Consider the following 17,208-nt stretch of genomic DNA (forward strand, 5'->3'; position numbering starts at 1 on the left):
AAATATTTTACGGTGGCCGGAGTGCAAATCCTGCCACCAACCTCAAAAAAGGTATCCCAACTGCAGGAGGACGTTTGCAGACAGTTGGGTACCAGACATGGATGGCCGTTGGCTCACAAGGAACTCCTCCGCCCTTTGAGTGCCACAAAGGAATACAACAAACTCCACAAGAAGTAACTGACAATCTTTCAGTGATATTATTCACAACCATGATGACTGAAAAACTGAATTTTGTTGAACATGACTATTGTAAATGTGGATTCTTATTGTTTTGGTGAAATTGTTTTTGATTCTTGACTGGAAAACTTATTTCACTGTCAAAATGTGTCTTGAAGTACATTTCTGAAGATAAGTTTGGAATACTGAGTGACCATTATTAGTTTGATGAGTTCAGTGGAATTGTGAATAATTTTTTCTTTCTTCTCCTTTGCTACTATAATAAGATTTATAGTCACCAGAGCTCGACATTTGGGTTCTATTTTACTCGATTTGGTCTGGGCAGGAGGGCTCCGCTACCACGAGGGCGTCACCACAGACCTGACTGGGGGCTGCGGTACCTGGACTCCGGTTACAAAATATTATCACTCCTTCAAGCAGGTTTGAGTTGACAGCTTTGATTGAAGTCTTACATTAAAAAATGAAATCGAAGTGCACTTAAAAGTGGAATTAAAATTGACTTAAAAATGAAATTACATGATGGTAGAGAGAGGGGAAACAGGCATTTTCTCTCGAGACGTGATCTTTGCCGATTCTCATCAGGGAATTACAATACAACTAACTGGACACGTAATTCTAAGAACTATCCAGCTATAATTAATCCCCTCATTCCCAACGTGCGATTTCCGTATGACAATATCTTGGAACCCATTGGCCTGGAGACCCCTTCGGCTTATATTTTAATAATGAGTATTAAAATACAAGCTGAAAGCTCATTTATGTACTCAAGACATTACTTAAATATGAAAAAATGTGCATACACAGAAGTAATACAATGAACTTCAATGATTTTGGAGGCCATGCCCATGCATTTCTGACAATATCCATGCACCCCTCTATCCCCATTGCTTCTAGGTACCTGTCGAATTCCAGTTTATAGCTAAATACCATTTCTGCTGTTGCGACCTTTACAGGGAGGACCTTCCATGCATTAGCCACTTTACATGAGTGAAAGACCCTTGTCTTTATGTCGTCCAATGTCTCCTCTTCTTCACTCTCAATCTATGGCCCCTGGATCTATTGTTGTCTTTTCTGCTGAAAAACTCTTCCATGCTTATTCTGTGCACACCGTTAATTATCTAAACATCTCCATCCTTTCTAAAATGTACTTTGGTCTCCTTCAGCCGCTCCTCCTCATATCTGAGTGTATGAATCTGAGCATTTCACACCAAATTAATCATAACGAGCATATTCATATTGTACACAGTCTCAGCTTCGAAAACGAGCACATATACGACTAAGTCAACAAAAAGTGGCCTTGGTTTGTACTTTGCACAATGGTGAAGGGAGCACTCCCCGATGGGTGGTCCACTCATTGATGCAACAAAACCTGGTTTGTGAAGTGCACCAAGGTCACTGTTAGGCTGTTTGTAGTCGGGTCAGGAAACAAATTCAAATGAGAAGTAGCTCAAGGTGTCATCCTCCCGAGAAGGTTTGTGGAGCAGCTTAGTCATAAGTCATATGTAGGTCAAAGGAATTATTAGACATCAGTGTACACTAATGAGGATTACCTAGACGTTATTAGATATCAGTGTACACTAATGAGGATTACATGGACATTATTAGACATCAGTGTACACTAATGAGGATTACCTAGACGTTATTAGATATCAGTGTACACTAATGAGGATTACATGGACATTATTAGACATCAGTGTACACTAATGAGGATTACATGGACATTATTAGACATCAGTGTACACTAATGAGGATTACATGGACATTATTAGACATCAGTGTACACTAATAAGGATTACATGGACATTATTAGACATCAGTGTACACTAATAAGGATTACATGAACATTTGTAGACATCAGTGTTCACAAATGAGGATTGCCTGGACATTATTAGACATCAGTGTACACTAATGAGGATTACCTGGACATTATTAGACATCAGTGTACACTAATGAGAATTACCTGGACATTATTAGACATCAGTGTACATTAATGAGGATTACCTGGACATTATTAGGCATCAGTGTACACTAATGAGGATTACATGGATATTTGTAGACATCAGTGTACACTAATGAGGATTACCTGGACATTATTAGAAATCAGTGTACACTAATGAGGATTACCTGGACATTATTAGACATCAGTGTACACTAATGAGGATTACATGGACATTTGTAGACATCGGTGTTCACTAATGAGGATTACCTGGACATTATTAGACATCAGTGTACACTAATGAGGATTACCTGGACATTATTAGACATCAGTGTACACTAATGAGGATTACCTGGACATTATTAGACATCAGTGTACATTAATGAGGATTACCTGGACAGTATTAGACATCAGTGTACACTAATGAGGATTACATGGACATAAGTAGACATCAGTGTACACTAATGAGGATTACATGGGTAAGAGTAGACATCGGTGTACACTAATGAGGATTACATGGACATTAGTCAACATCAGTGTCCACTAATGAGGATTACATGGACATTATTAGACATCAGTGTACACTAATGAGGATTACATGGGCAAGAGTAGACATCAGTGTACACTAATGAGGATTACATGGACATGAGTGGACATCAGTGTACACCAATGAGGATTACATGGGCATTATTGGATATCAGTGTACACTAATGAGGATTACATGGGCAAGAGTAGACATCAGTGTACAATAATGAGGATAACATGGACATTCGTTGGCATCGGTGTTCACTAATGAGGATTACATGGACATGAGTAGACATCAGTGTACACTAATGAGGATTACATGGACATGAGTGGACATCAGTGTACACCAATGAGGATTACATGGGCATTATTGGACATCAGTGTACACCAATGAGGATTACATGGGCATTATTGGACATCAGTGTACACTAATGAGGATTACATGGACATTATTGGACATCAGTGGACACTTATGAGGATTATATTAGTAAACAAAGAGACATGTATATGGGGTAGAAGGGATTTTGAACCTCGGTTCTGAACATCACAAGCCATTGGTTCATGTGGGAACTATAAACAGGCCAACTATTCTCAATTAATCTGCACTTGGTTGGATATCGTTTGAGCCAGGTAGGAAACCTGCAAAACAACACATGATGGCAGCCATTGCTTGTTTTCACAGATGTTGCAAATTTGGCTTTGCTTGCTCTTCCCCTTAATTTCTCACAGACAAAAACATCCCCTCCCGCCTGTGAACTGCTACAGCAAATACTTTTTTGATTAATTGCCTTACCTTGTTTACAGTCAAATTCTCTCCAATGATTTTGTCTGATTGTGTGCATGAAGTGGGCAGAAGCATTCGAGATAATTGAACCCTTTACATACATGCCAACCGTCCTGATTTGAGCTGGTCATCCCGATCGGAACAGTAAAGTATGTGGCCCGCCCGATTGATCATAATTCCCGATTTTCCGCTTGCCTGGAAAAGAAATTATAACCTAGTAAATTATGGCGGCCTGTCAGGCACTTGTAAGTTAAGGAGATGATGGCAATCTTGAGGCTCCATTGACGAGGCCGAGGCTGTGATGCTTTGGTGATGTAACACTTGCTAATCCGACAAAAGAAAAAAACAAAGTTATGTCGAACACACACACACACACACACACACACACACACACACACACACACACACACACACACACACACACACACACACACACACACACACACACACACACACACACACACACACACACACACACACACACACACAGAGTGTCTTTTCTCAACACAACCATTATTCAAAGAAAGACATCGGGATGGTTTCACATGATCATTTCTCGTGACCATCCCTACTTTGTTGACATCCTTTTGCATTTCTTAAAATGTCTTTATTACTTGTTTCTTTACTTTTTTTTTTTTAGAAATGTGTTTACATGCCAGAGAATTTCATTGTTATAGCACAGTTTTTTTGTTGTTGTTGTTAGGGGTTTTTTTTGTTTTGTTAGGGCCCCCCTTTTTTGGGGTCGAATGACACTGGTACAGAAGGTGAATTTGACGTGGAGTATAATGTTTGCTGAAGTTAATTTAGTGACTAAATTTATGTGACGGTAATTTCTGGTTCTAAATTGTGTTTTGCCAAGAGTATTTCATCGTATGTACTTTAAAGACACACAACCCTGATATTATTCCACCATTAACCACACCCATGTAGGTCTGATTGGCCCTTGGGAAAATATGTTTTGGATGATTGACAACCGTAGTCCCACCCACCCCTCTGTTGCCATTCCTATTACTTTACAAAGGAACGTAGTTTTGCATACTCTTCGTGGAATCTTTTTAGGTTATTAAAATTACGATAGCAAAGGATGCTGCACCAAGTAAAAATCTGTCGGATGGTTCCCGAGTCATTGCCATTAAGAGAGGTAACTCAGAAATACGCCATCTGAAGATTATTATTTTTTATTATGATGAACGAGAAGATTTTCCGGTTTTGACCAACCTCGGTTGTTTTGCTTTTTCTTTCTTTTTTCCTTTTTCCAATGGCCTGGATTACTGAAAAGTGATCCCTGCCTGGGCAATCAGATGAACAGACCAGGTAGGCTCTCATATGTAGCCTAAGTGACTTTTCAGAGAAGATACTGAAACTTTCGTTTTGTATGTAGCAGGTTGGACCAACATTTTCTTCCCATACCATCCCCACATAGAGAGAACTAGCACACTCTCTGATGCCACAAATTAACCACAACTTAGACCTTTAACATATTTATTTATTGATCCAGGAATGCCTTATCGTTTCTTTAATCCATCCAGTTGTTGAACTTACCACCACAGAATGTACAAGGGAGTATGTAAAGGACCCAAATCAATACACAGGCCGTCTATTTATAACGAACTTCCTGTTATGCTCATCAGGATAAATATATATGGTGTTGTTGTTCGTCTTTCAGCTGCTCCCGTTAGGGGTCGCCACAGCGGATCATCCGTTATGATCTGCATACTGATTTGGCACAGGTTTTACGCTGGATGCCCTTCCTGACGCAACCCTGGTCACCTCTAACAACATAGGGATAAGGATTGGGTTTCGCCATGATTCCGGGCTGCCCTACACCCTCTCATAGCGCGGCCCAGTGCAGAGCTCCCGTCCTCAAGCGATCCTCCAACCCAAGCCTCCGAGTTGCCGGATTACAGGCGCACGCCACTACACCCGGTGTGTATATATATATATATATATATATGTTTATGTATGTATGTGTGTATATATATATATATATATATATATATATATATATATATATATATATATATATATATATATATATATATATATATATATATATATATATATATATATATATATATATATATATATATATATATATATATATATGGTAACACCGGGTCCCTCCGGGAAGCAACTTCCATTTTGAAGACAACGCCGGGTCCCTCCGCATTTCCACGCCACCCCTTCCACTGCCTCGTCCCACTCCTTCCCTTCCCTCAACGTACCTTCATTAGGTGGTGTACATTTGACCGCTGTCGTGATCACTGAGAACAAAACATGTATTACATCATTTGAGTTGTAATTAAAATGGTACCTTTATTTAATGATTGAATGGTTTGCATTAGCAGGAACAATCATCTGGGTGGCACATGGACAGTTGTTATTTGCGGATTATGTGGTTTTACCGTGTGAGATATAATCCGTGGCGATGCTCACCATAACAGTCAGGAGGTGCGATTGATATGTACACACACATACAGTATACAGTGTATATCAAATAATTAAATAATGATAATCGTTATTATCATCATCATTATTGGTATTATTGTTATTAATTTTTTTTATTGCATAACATCCAATGCAACAGCAACTTGTTTTCATGAAAACCAATCAAACTTAAACAAAATATTACATTGATATCTGGAAATGTTCTCACATGTCCTAATCAAACAATTAGCCAAATAACCCTTTTCTAATATGATGGAATATAATAATATATCGTCTTTGTAGAAACAATAAAATTAACATTTAACGAACAAATTCTTGTAAATATCCATCCTGTTTGATCTATCCTGTGAAAGTAAACCTCAAATACTAACAAAACTGAATCCTATTATCCAAGATATCCTCAACTCTGTCATACCATGTACTAAAACTATTTGCAGATAACTTTCTACACATTTTACTAACAAAATTAGAAACAGGATAAAAAATGGAACATCCAATGCAACTCTATTACAGAGTCATTGGTAGCCGATAGTTAGCTCCCATTTTTATGACATCTCTAATATCACAATTACTATCGATCTATCTATATATTACTAAAACTCCCATCTTGTATATATGTATGTATGTATGTTCCCGAAATACAGCCAAAACGGCACACGATAACGCAAAAATTTTTTGACCCACCTTACTCACCATTCGCCTGCGGTGTGCAGTATCAAGTTTTATTAAAATCGGGCAACGAAAAAAAATTATTAAAAAATCAATTCCCGATTCAGTCAAGTGTTCTTCGGGATAATTTCATCAAAGCAAACAACCTCAGCGGTATAGTTCGCCGGAGCTATCTTTTTTTTTTAATGATTTTTTTTATCAACCTTTGTCACAATGGGAACCCAACGGGTTCACGGGTCGTCTAGTTAATATTAAAATCCCCAGAAACCGTGTGTCCACATGAATCATGCAAAAATGTGAAGAGGAATGTGGATAGTTAGTTGCTAAAATATCATAAACTGACTGCATTTGTGCCTAGAGTTTTAAGAAATTTACCATAATTAAATAAGAATATGGGCAATTCCACGAGAACATGGACATGACCCCAAAAAACAAAATGGTGTAAATGAGTTAACAATTCACCTTCACCTGTTGTTTATACCTGAAAGTGCATGAAAACCAGCATTTATACGTTAAAAAAGCCTGGTACAGCCGCTCAAAGTAACTGACCCAGTGGACCTTCACTTCAGACTCCTCTGATAAGAGCCCACCACTCTCCTCTCCAACCACAGTACACCGAGGGACGGGCTTTGAGGAATGTAATGCATGAATTCCTCTGAAAGCAGGATGAGAATCACTTGACCACAGGTGATGCTCTACCCCTTCACAGAATTCTCACACATAGGCCTCCTTGTTCGCCCTCAGCGCACGTACAGTTTTTTCGCCTCAACTCCTTGAACAGCTCAGCTCTGCCATTAAGCCTGACCCTGCGACTTTGATCAATGGTATCCAATGTCCCTTGGGAGACAAAGTTATTCTTCGCCTAATGGTAACATCAAGGATGGTAGTCTTGAAGGCACTCCACAACTCTTCAGGATTTCTCAAACCACCTAGACACCCCAAATCCCCACTCAGCCTGTTCGCAAACTTCTCAGCAACCCTCACATCCTTGAGATTGCCAACATCCAGCCAAGGCTGAGATGGTACCATTCTCCTGGATTTAAGTTGCAACTTCAGAGTTGCTACAACAAGCTTGTGGTGGGTATTGAGAAACTGAGCACTCTGGTAGACCCTGCAGTTCTGAATCTTCCTCCAGTTACCATTAACGAGCACATGTTCAGTCACCTTTGCCAATACCACAAGCATTGGAATACGTGGTTAACCACTGGGTCGTTGCGTGCTTTGCACCACCGACCCAGAAATTTTTAATGGGCATCACACCCGCACTTTTCTGGGCAGTCGGTCTTGCCCGCCATGCCAGTTGTGCAGATCTGATGGACTGGATCTGGGTGCTGCGTTTGCGTTCGTCACAGGAGACCTCAAGTGAATCAATATTGGGATGGTTTGTAGTCCCATACTGTCAATGACGTCCACTCCGATGGTCTGGGGCTTCAGTCGATTGCCTCTGCACCATGATAGTCAACATCTGACATACAGTGGAGTGTGTCGGAGGGGGGGGGGAGAGGAGGATAGCAGAGGACAGCAGGCCAGGGTGGTTAAACCCTGGTAGGGGAGGCGTCTAGCCGGCGCTGACCCCTCCCCATGGCTCCACCTTGGGGATGAGGGTATTGAATAAGTAGATGCTCTATTTTGTCGCAAGGATGTGAAAAATAGTTTTGTGTTGTTATCGGGGTCAGGGGTGTGGGATATTGAATGACATTTTGTCAGGTTGTATGAGACTGCTTCGGCAGCACCGATGCTCTGTACAGAGTATGGTCCCAATGGATGGATGTAGGCTGGCAACATTGGTCGTGGTGCATGTGGGGGGGGGGGATGATGTGGGGAAGGTCTTTTAACAACTATTGAAGAGAAGATATCAGTTTTTGGGGGAATATTTACAGAATTTAGGGTGCAAAGTGATTTTTTTTTCTGGGATTATACCAAGGGTGGGAGTCAGTTCAGATTTATTTAATCGAGTGACGGATGTTAACCAGTGGTTAAAGGGGTGGTGTAGGGGAGAGGGATTTGGGTTTGTGAATATGTGGGGATCCCTGCATGGTCAGAGTGAGTGAAGGCGGTCAGGTGGCAGGGTGCTGAATAGAAGTGGGGCGGTGAGATTCGTGGGGTTCTTGAGAAAGAAATTGGGGCTTTTTAGACGAGAGACTGAGGATGTGGTTGAAGGGTTGGTGCAGCTGGGGTGGGTTAATGAAAGGGAAAGGTGCATATTCCAGTGAGGTGTAAAGGTGGAGGCAGAAAGAGACTAGGGTGGTTGAACAGGGAGGTATGCAGTGTCAGTAAGGATAAACAGAAGGCATTTATTAAGTAAAAACAACTGGACTTGAGTTTGACTCTCATCAGTATAGGAAGAAACAGGGACGAGTTAAGAAAATAACTCGGCAGGCCAAAAGGGAAGATGAAAAGGACATAGCTGAGATTATTAAAAAAAAAAAAAAACAGCAAGACTTCGTTAAGTATATGAGGGGTAACTAAAGGGTTAAAAAGGGTGTGAGCTCATTGAGGAATAGAACAGGAGAATTGGTAAATGATGAGGGTGAGATGGTAGGATTATTAAACAATGTTTGTGCTTCTATATTTACACACGAACAGGGGAACTTCCAATAGTGGAGACGATCTATCTTAGGGGTCAGCAAGGACTTGCAGAAGAGATCCATGTCGGTAGATCTCCTTTAAATTACAAGGAATTTACAAGGAATTTTTATGCACAGGAGGAGGCCATTTGGCCCATCATGCTTGCACCACACCAACACCAGATTTTTTTTTTTTAATGAATCCATCAATACCTCTTCCCTTCATGTGCAGCCTTTTGGCTGCCACACTGGTACTCATTTCACCGACCTCAGAAGGATGACAGGCTGAGTCAACCCCCTGGTGTTAATTCAATGGTTAACAGGGCTTGAACTCAGAACCCTAGGACCAAAGCCACCACCCTAACCGCTAAGCCAACACCAGGTTATTTTTTTAGATTAAGTGAAGAAGCAGCGAGAAAAATTGAGGGATGACAAAGCTCCCAGGCCGGAGAATATGCATCCTGGAGTATTGCGGGAGGTGGCATAGCAGATAAGCATGGTGTGAGCGGATATCTTTAACAGTTCGTTGGAGTCAGGAGATTCACCAGAGGGAAGGATTGGAGAGTATAAAATGTAACGCCATGATTTAAGAAAGGTTCCAGAGAATAAAAGCTATGAGGAACGTTTGAAGGAGACAGGACTTTAAACATTGGAGAGGAGGTGGTTACGAGGGGGTTTGAGAGAGATGTTTAAGATAATGAAGGGTGTGGATAAGATAGGTGCAGTGGAGTTTTTCAACAGAGTGGACAATGTATGGACCAGGTGCCATAGCTTGATGGTAAAGAAAATGAGAGTTAGGACAGTATTAAAGGCAGGGGTCTTTCAGGTGAAGAGTGGTTAATGCATGGAATGGTCTCCCAGGAAAGGTAGTGGCAGCAGAGGGGTCGATAGGTTTAAATTGGATTTGGATAGTTACCAAGATACATTGGAGATAGAAGGGTTTGGGGATATTGGCTTGTGTGGATGGGTGACGATGCTGCGGTTGGTTAGCACAGGCATGATGGGATGAATGGCCTCCTCCTATGTCAACGTTTCTTGAGTGTGTAAATCAGCAGACATTCTGAGAAGGGAAAGTATAATGTGTGTTGCTCAAGCACCATTTTGTCTGCTTTTCTACTTCCCTCTCCGCATTGTGAAAAAAGTCCTCTAGTTTTTCCAGCTGCAAGAAAAGACTGGGTGGGAGCTCAATGTGGATGATTTTTGTTCCAACATGGCTCGTTCGTGGAACCGTATCAAACCATCATCAATCAGTATTGGAAGTTTGATCCAGAACTGCCTCTTCTCAGTCTTTTGAGTGGAGGGTTTTTCTCTCATTTTTGCTGTCTTTCCCTTTTGTTTACCTTTCTCTCTGTTGCCAGACCTTCCAGGTATCAATGGCAAAACTCTGGAAAATATCAACGTAAATGGAAAGTGAAATGGAGTTTTGTAGAGTTTTTTTTACTGAGTTAACAGCTGAACCGTTGCAGTTTTGCTGATGGAGTTCTGCTAATGTCAAATGACATGAAGCCATTAATGTTTTACTCCGAATTGTGAAATTTGTTCATCCATAACATAACAGCCACTGCAGAAATAAACCCTCTTTCCTTTTTAATACACTATTCCTTTATTACTTACTATTATTACTTTGTGTTTGGGTGCTTCTGTATTTCATTGGCAAGGTTTGGAAGACTTGTCTGCTTTGTCAGACATCTTTTTGTCCAATTGCGGTGAACGCAGTAAGGCAAAAAGATTAAATATCCAGAGGGAAATCAAAGGGGGATTCATTCGTTATTTTTCTTGTGATTGAGCTTTGAGTGATATGGAGGAGCTAAAACATAAATAACATGCAGGACAAAGACATAAGTAGACTTCAGTGTAATTACTTCTGTCACTAAAGGTGGACAGAGGTTATGTTTTCACCCCTGTCTGTCTGTCTGTCTGTCTGCTTATCTGTCTGTGAGCAGGAAATGCCAAAAAGTTATGGACAGATTCGGATGAAATTTGGTGGACAAGTTGAGTGTGTGGCAAAGACAAAGTATTTCGGTTTTGGTGAAGATCTGAATATGGATCCAGATACTAGAATTTTATAAGTGATCATCATTGAGAGATAAAGCCTGGTGTTGGCTTCACGGTTAGCGTGGCTGGCTTAAGATCTTCGGGTCTTGAGTTCAAACCCTGGTCAATTCGATGAATTAACACCAGGTGGTTTGACTCAGCCTGTCATCCTTCTGAGGTCGCCAAAAATGAGTACCAGCTTGCTGGTAATAGGGGGCATTGCATCAGTGACACAGCCATGCCCCCAGAAAAAGGATTCAGCCAAGCAGCCACAGGCTGCATACAAATAAATAGATTAATTACAAGGACCTTAGTGGAGAATAGTTAAATACAGAAGTATTTGAACCTGGGTTGACAAGGACGATTAAAGCCATGGGTTCAGACATGAATGTTGAACAGTCCAAAGAAGCAAAGACAACTTTAATCTTGTTGAGTTAATTGGAAATTCGATCTTGTGATGCTGCTTTAACTTGTGTGAGTTAACAGTTAACTTGAACATCAATCTTATGAAACTTCATTTATGGCACATCACATGCTTTTCTTTTTTTTCTCATTGTTTCATGGAAGTAGCCGTGTTAACGTATGCTGCCTGGACAGAAAAATACTTGGCAACATGACCCCCCCCCGTGTGTGTGTGTGTGTGTGTGTGTGTGTGTGTGTGTGTGTGTGTGTGTGTGTGTGTGTGTGTGTGTGTGTGTGTGTGTGTGTGTGCTGTTGGTTGTTATCCCCATATGCAGGTTTCAGAAGGTGGAACGGAGCCCTCCCAGGTCTCAACGTATCCACGTGTGTGTGTCTGTGTGTTGTACACACACAACTAGGATCTCTTAATGAGAATGGTCACCATGAACCCCTGTGTCAAACCAACACTTGCTGCAGGGGTCCTGAACAACATGGGGTGCCTGCCATGCATCTATCGTCAAGAAGTTCTGTTGGTATATACTCCCTCATGGAATCGGCTGCCAACTCATCTTCTGGGTGGAATCCACTCTGCACCGATAATGGCCAGAACGTCAGAAACACGTCTGGAGATCGATTACTTTCCCCCGGTCATGGTGGGCTGATGATCGTGCCAATGAAATGGCTTCTAAAGCTATGTAGGTTGACTAATGCTGTGGTTAGCATTGTAAGAACGGATATTGCATTAGATAGTGTGTGGTTTTGTGATTTTCACAGAGTGAAACGGAATCGGATTGCTTATTTAATGTTCACATACGTACACGTACACCTGTCCTCTCCGATCCTGCCATGTTAATTTGCGACCAGATTCGGTCACACAACCCCCGACTGGGGGGAGCAAAGCAAAAGAGCTCAACTGGCGATCTCCTAGGGGTCTTCTGGTCTACATGTGTGGCCTGTGAGATCTCTACAACTACGGAACCACCATTTGCAGGATATTGAATCTCGGGGATGATCTGCAAATTGCATCTATCTTCCTGGAGAACATTTGTGTTTTCACGTTACTTTCTTTGTGAAAAGTGCGCTCGCATTCCGGGCATTTGATTTGGTATGCTGCTTGCTCTCAATGTTGTACTCTGTGGATGATATCTGTACGACCTGTCTGTAAGTAGTTCACCACTCTCCTATTTTTTCTTCATACCATGTATCTTCTGGGATCTTCATTTCCTTCAGTTCCATCGAGAAGAAATCCTTCCATTGTCTGCATGGACCTCTCTGTGGGTGGGGTTTGGAAAGTCAGCTATAGATTGAGGCTGATCTTGGGTGTTCGCTCATCAGGTATTTGAGTCGCATGACTAAACCACTCTCACTGTCCTCTCATTGATGTCTGACTCTCGAGATTTTATGTGTTGGGCCCGTTGCTGCTGATATTTGAGATGCCTATAGGTTGGTTCAAATGCATCTGTGGTGGAAGGAGCAAAGTCACTTCAAATCTTTCCTGAGATGTGTCCACTGTCCAGTACTCAGACCAGTACAACAGGAGCCAGAAGACACAGGCTTGGTACGCTTTGCGTTTGGTCTCCACTCTTAGGTCCCTGTTCCTAAACATCGGCTTGCAGAGTGTTCAGAAGGCTCTCGATGATGTTATCTTTTGGTCAACGTTGGGTTATATTCTTCCACATGATGACATCACTGACCCCAAATACGAACACTCTGTAATGCTCTCTGTCCGATCGTCACCCACAATGATTGGAGCCCTGAAACACATACACTTACACATTACCCATTATACATTGCACCTTGCTCATACACAAATATATATTATGTAATCAACTCCTAGTTGTGTTTAGTACTGGGTGATCACAAAAAATGGTAATGACCTTACCTCTAATAACTTACTCCATACGTAATGTTGCGAATTTCGCGCCCGCCGGGGTGCGATCGGCCGCTTGCCTCGAATGGCAGCCGCCTCGCCCACCGGAACGGACAATTCAGTCGTGACCCTCCGGGAACTACCGCCCGGTGCCAGTCACGGGTGGGGGTTTAACCTCACCACAACTCAGTCCTTCTACCCGCCGAAATAGGGTCCGATCGCCGAATGGTCGATTTACCTAAGTACTCACGCGAGTAGCGTACCGAGGAGTTGTACCACGCCACAGGCTGACTCCGGACATGAACCGCTTAAGCGGTTCGTTCCGTATTACAGGGATAACCGAGCGGAGTTATCGTCGGGCTTGACGGTTCCGATTAATTACCGGGATGTTGAAACCCACTATGAATCCCTTACGTGATGCAAGATGGAGATTCAATAAAAGGAAGGACACGAAGCAAAGCGGGAAACAGTTCAACAAGCAAGCACTTTATTCACACACACAGACACAAAGCAAGCACGTATATACAGCCATACAAAATGCAACAAAAGCAAATGCAATACGACCGAATAAAAGCTTACACACGGCAACACTTACACAGTTTTACTTATAGGACGGCGCCACCACATGCATTTACACAAAAAGCAAAGGAAAAAGAAAGTCGTGACTTCCCTGCGCGCCGTCGAGTCCCCCTCCCGCAACCTCAGCGTGGTCGCGCCTGGTTCCAATCTCCCTCGCGGCTGGCGAACCCTCTCCGGCACTCCTCGTACGAACGCGTAGGCTCGCGCCCCACAGCCGGCTCTGCCGCGTCTCACGTCCGCGCCTCCCGCGTGGCAGGCCGCTCGCTAAGCCACGAGCGCAGGACCAAGATGACAGAAGACTCAGCAACAACGAACAAAGAAGAGAGTGAAGAAGAGAAGAGGGGGCACCCCGCCCGTGTCCGTCTTTTATGGAGCGGGGCTCCACCCGTCGCTCCGCCCCGTTCTCGGCTCCACCTCCCTTCGAGGCGTTCCGAGAAGCCTCTCGAAATGGGGCGTGCCCTCACTCCGACCGCCTCACGCCGCACATCCACCAATCGGGAGCGAGCCGCCGCACCCCTCCCCTTCACACCGAGCATGGTGGGGGGATTCAGGCGGAAGCATCAGGCGGGGAAAACCCCACAGGCTCCACAAGTGCTTTTTGTTCTTGCACGCGCCTGCACGGTGCTCGTTGAATGGCGAGTGTCGAAGATGTGGTAGCGTAGTTGTGGAAGGTGGCATTGTGTAGTGAATGGCGTGATCGTGAGATGTTGGTTGTGGCGATGTTCGTTGTTGTATTTGCACCAAATTAATAATAGCCAAAGAAAAACGACTAACTGAAGGATCGCAGCCCGAATGGATCACATAAATTCCCTCTAAACAACGGGTTTGGGCTAACTACACATGGACTTACCGATATATCTCACCTGAGGACTCTTTATGGTGTAATGCGAATTTCCACAACCGTAACAGTACGACATCCTCTTTCCTTTTGCAGGTGTGCAAAGTGGAGTTTGTGCATGGTCAGCAGATTTAGACCAAGTCAAGATCATCCCATATTTTTCAACATGCCGTGGATGACGAAACAAAAATGGTTTTCAGTCAAAATCTACCTCAGAACGAAATTCTTCAAGAAGATTCAAACCGAGTTCAGCGTTAGATGCTTAAGAACAACATTTACCGAGGAAGGCCACAATCTCTAGATGATCTTAAAACATCAATAACTGACAAAATCTGTTCAATCGCCGCAGCTGAATGTGTGAGAGTAATAAACAATTTTTTTCCATCGAATCCAAGCGTTCTTACAACATAGAGGCCGACAACCGGAACATATGCTTTCAGCTCAATCAAATCTCGAAAAAAAAATGACGTGCATATGTAAGCCATCATTCATTATCTGTGTGACAAGTTTGAACAAGATCAGTAAATTCGTGTCCGAAAAATGTTTGAGGACGTGTTCAACACAGGAGTGTTTTTTTACGACTAAAATGTCTGCCAGTCGGCCATCTTGGATCTGACCTTTAAAAAAAAACGATGTGCATGTGTAAACCATCATTCATTACCTTCGCATTCTGCGAAAGGTTATGTCTTGGTCGCTGTGTATTTATTTATTTATTTATTTATTTGTTTGTGAATTGTGTGTGTGTGTTTGTTTGTTATTCGCATAACTCAGAAAGTATTAAACCAAATCGCTTGAAATTTGGTGGGATGATGGGTTATTATCCAAGGAACATTTGATTAGATTTTGGGAGCGATCGGGTCAAAGGGCAAGGTCAAGGTCACGGAAAGGTCAAATTCGTATTTTTACCATAGCGCGGTCAATTTTGATCTAATTGGCATGTAACCGATGCCAAAATGTTCAGAATTCATTGCCCAATCTTGTGATGGGCGAGATGACACAATTGCGTCAATTCTTATCCGATTCGTATTAAATCAGCACCAAAATGCTCCTTGTTCTGTTCCCCACACACTTATGCCAAGAACAAAACAGTAGGGGCGGCGAAGGTATATGCTCTCGACGCAGGCCCGTCGCTAGGGGGGGGCATTTGGTTGCAATGCCCCCCCATGGCGCATCTGGTGCCCCCCCCCACTTGTACGCCACCCATTTATGCCCTGTTGTACCCTGTGAACTTGGTGTTTAAGAGTTCACCTGTGTGAACTAAAACCCTTATTCCAGATGTTTAACGTGGTGAATAATAAGGCCTTCTTGGATAAACTGTTCTTTAATAATATCCTTCTTTGAATAACAGTCAAGAGATAAGTGTGCGCTTGTCAGCTCATCTCCAAAAGCAATTGGCAAGACAATACAGTCCAAGACCACAAGATAAAAGATAATAACACAAGCACCACCGCCAGCAGCCAAGACCTCGTGTCGAATGTCGATGTTGTGGGTGGTTATATATATATATATAAATATATATAAATATAAATATATATATATATATATATATATATATATATATATATTTAGTTTTAAGGAATAGCCAATCAGCGTATTCGATATGGAGGCCCTATTGAGCAGGATACCTGATTGGTTGTAAGTTTGGTATAAATGTGATATAGTCATAATATGATAATACGATTAAGGAAAAGACATAAATTTACATTATTAAAGATGAAGTGCACGTGCACCACGTGACCTTCACAACCCGTCAACCCTCCATCTTACAAAAGTAATTTTATAATAAAAATTAAAAATATGTGTGTTTGCAATCGTGTTTACATTTGAAATGATGCAGATAAAACCTGTTTTTGATGGATGGATCATTTAATAAATAAAACCGCCAACCGTCAAATATCGCGAGATTAGTGCCTCGAGATTAGAGACGCGAGATTAGTGACGCGGGTCGCGAGGGACGAATCACAGAGCACGAGCTCGCAGCAGGAGAAAAAGACGTGGATGATGGATAAACGAAAATGGCTCAGAAAAGGAAAAAATGCAAGCGACGAAAATGAAGAAGATGATGAAAGACATGTTGTGGGAGGAGTTGGAAGAGGAGGAGGAAAAGACGATCATGTCGATGAAATACCGACAGAAGCTGGCCAACCTGGCCAAGCCAGCAACGTCAGCCCTGCGGCTGGAGGCCCAGTACAGACAGTCGAGTTTCCAGGCTCGGTGGCGGCCTCGGGACCGGGTGTGACTGTCAAGCCGCTTCCCGATGATCTTGGAAGTGAGAGACCGAATCAAGTGGTTCTACAGCGGTACCCTGGCCATCTGTTGCAGGACAAGAGTCGCTCGTTTGTGTCCTCGTGGTACCAGACTAATGAATGGCTGGAATACAGT

At 42.5% G+C, this 17,208-nt stretch overlaps 1 long non-coding RNA gene across 3 annotated transcripts in view; it reads left to right on the forward strand.

Annotated features, from left to right (window-relative positions):
* The window catches only part of LOC147030392 (uncharacterized), a 137,015-nt gene that overhangs the window by 87,156 nt on the left and 32,651 nt on the right, over window positions 1–17,208 (forward strand). For 2 of the 3 annotated variants that reach the window (XR_015056337.1, XR_015056338.1), the window contains 2 exons: window positions 67–173; window positions 503–597. This is a non-coding gene — a long non-coding RNA (uncharacterized LOC147030392). The remainder of the gene's footprint in view (window positions 1–66; window positions 174–502; window positions 598–17,208) is intronic. The other variant, XR_015056339.1, reaches the window with a different exon arrangement.

Source organism: Eptatretus burgeri, chromosome 3 (genome assembly GCF_056783735.1).
Source record: "Eptatretus burgeri isolate ZD-2024b chromosome 3, Ebu_testis_v1, whole genome shotgun sequence".
In the NCBI taxonomy this organism is placed as follows: Eukaryota; Metazoa; Chordata; class Myxini; order Myxiniformes; family Myxinidae; genus Eptatretus; species Eptatretus burgeri.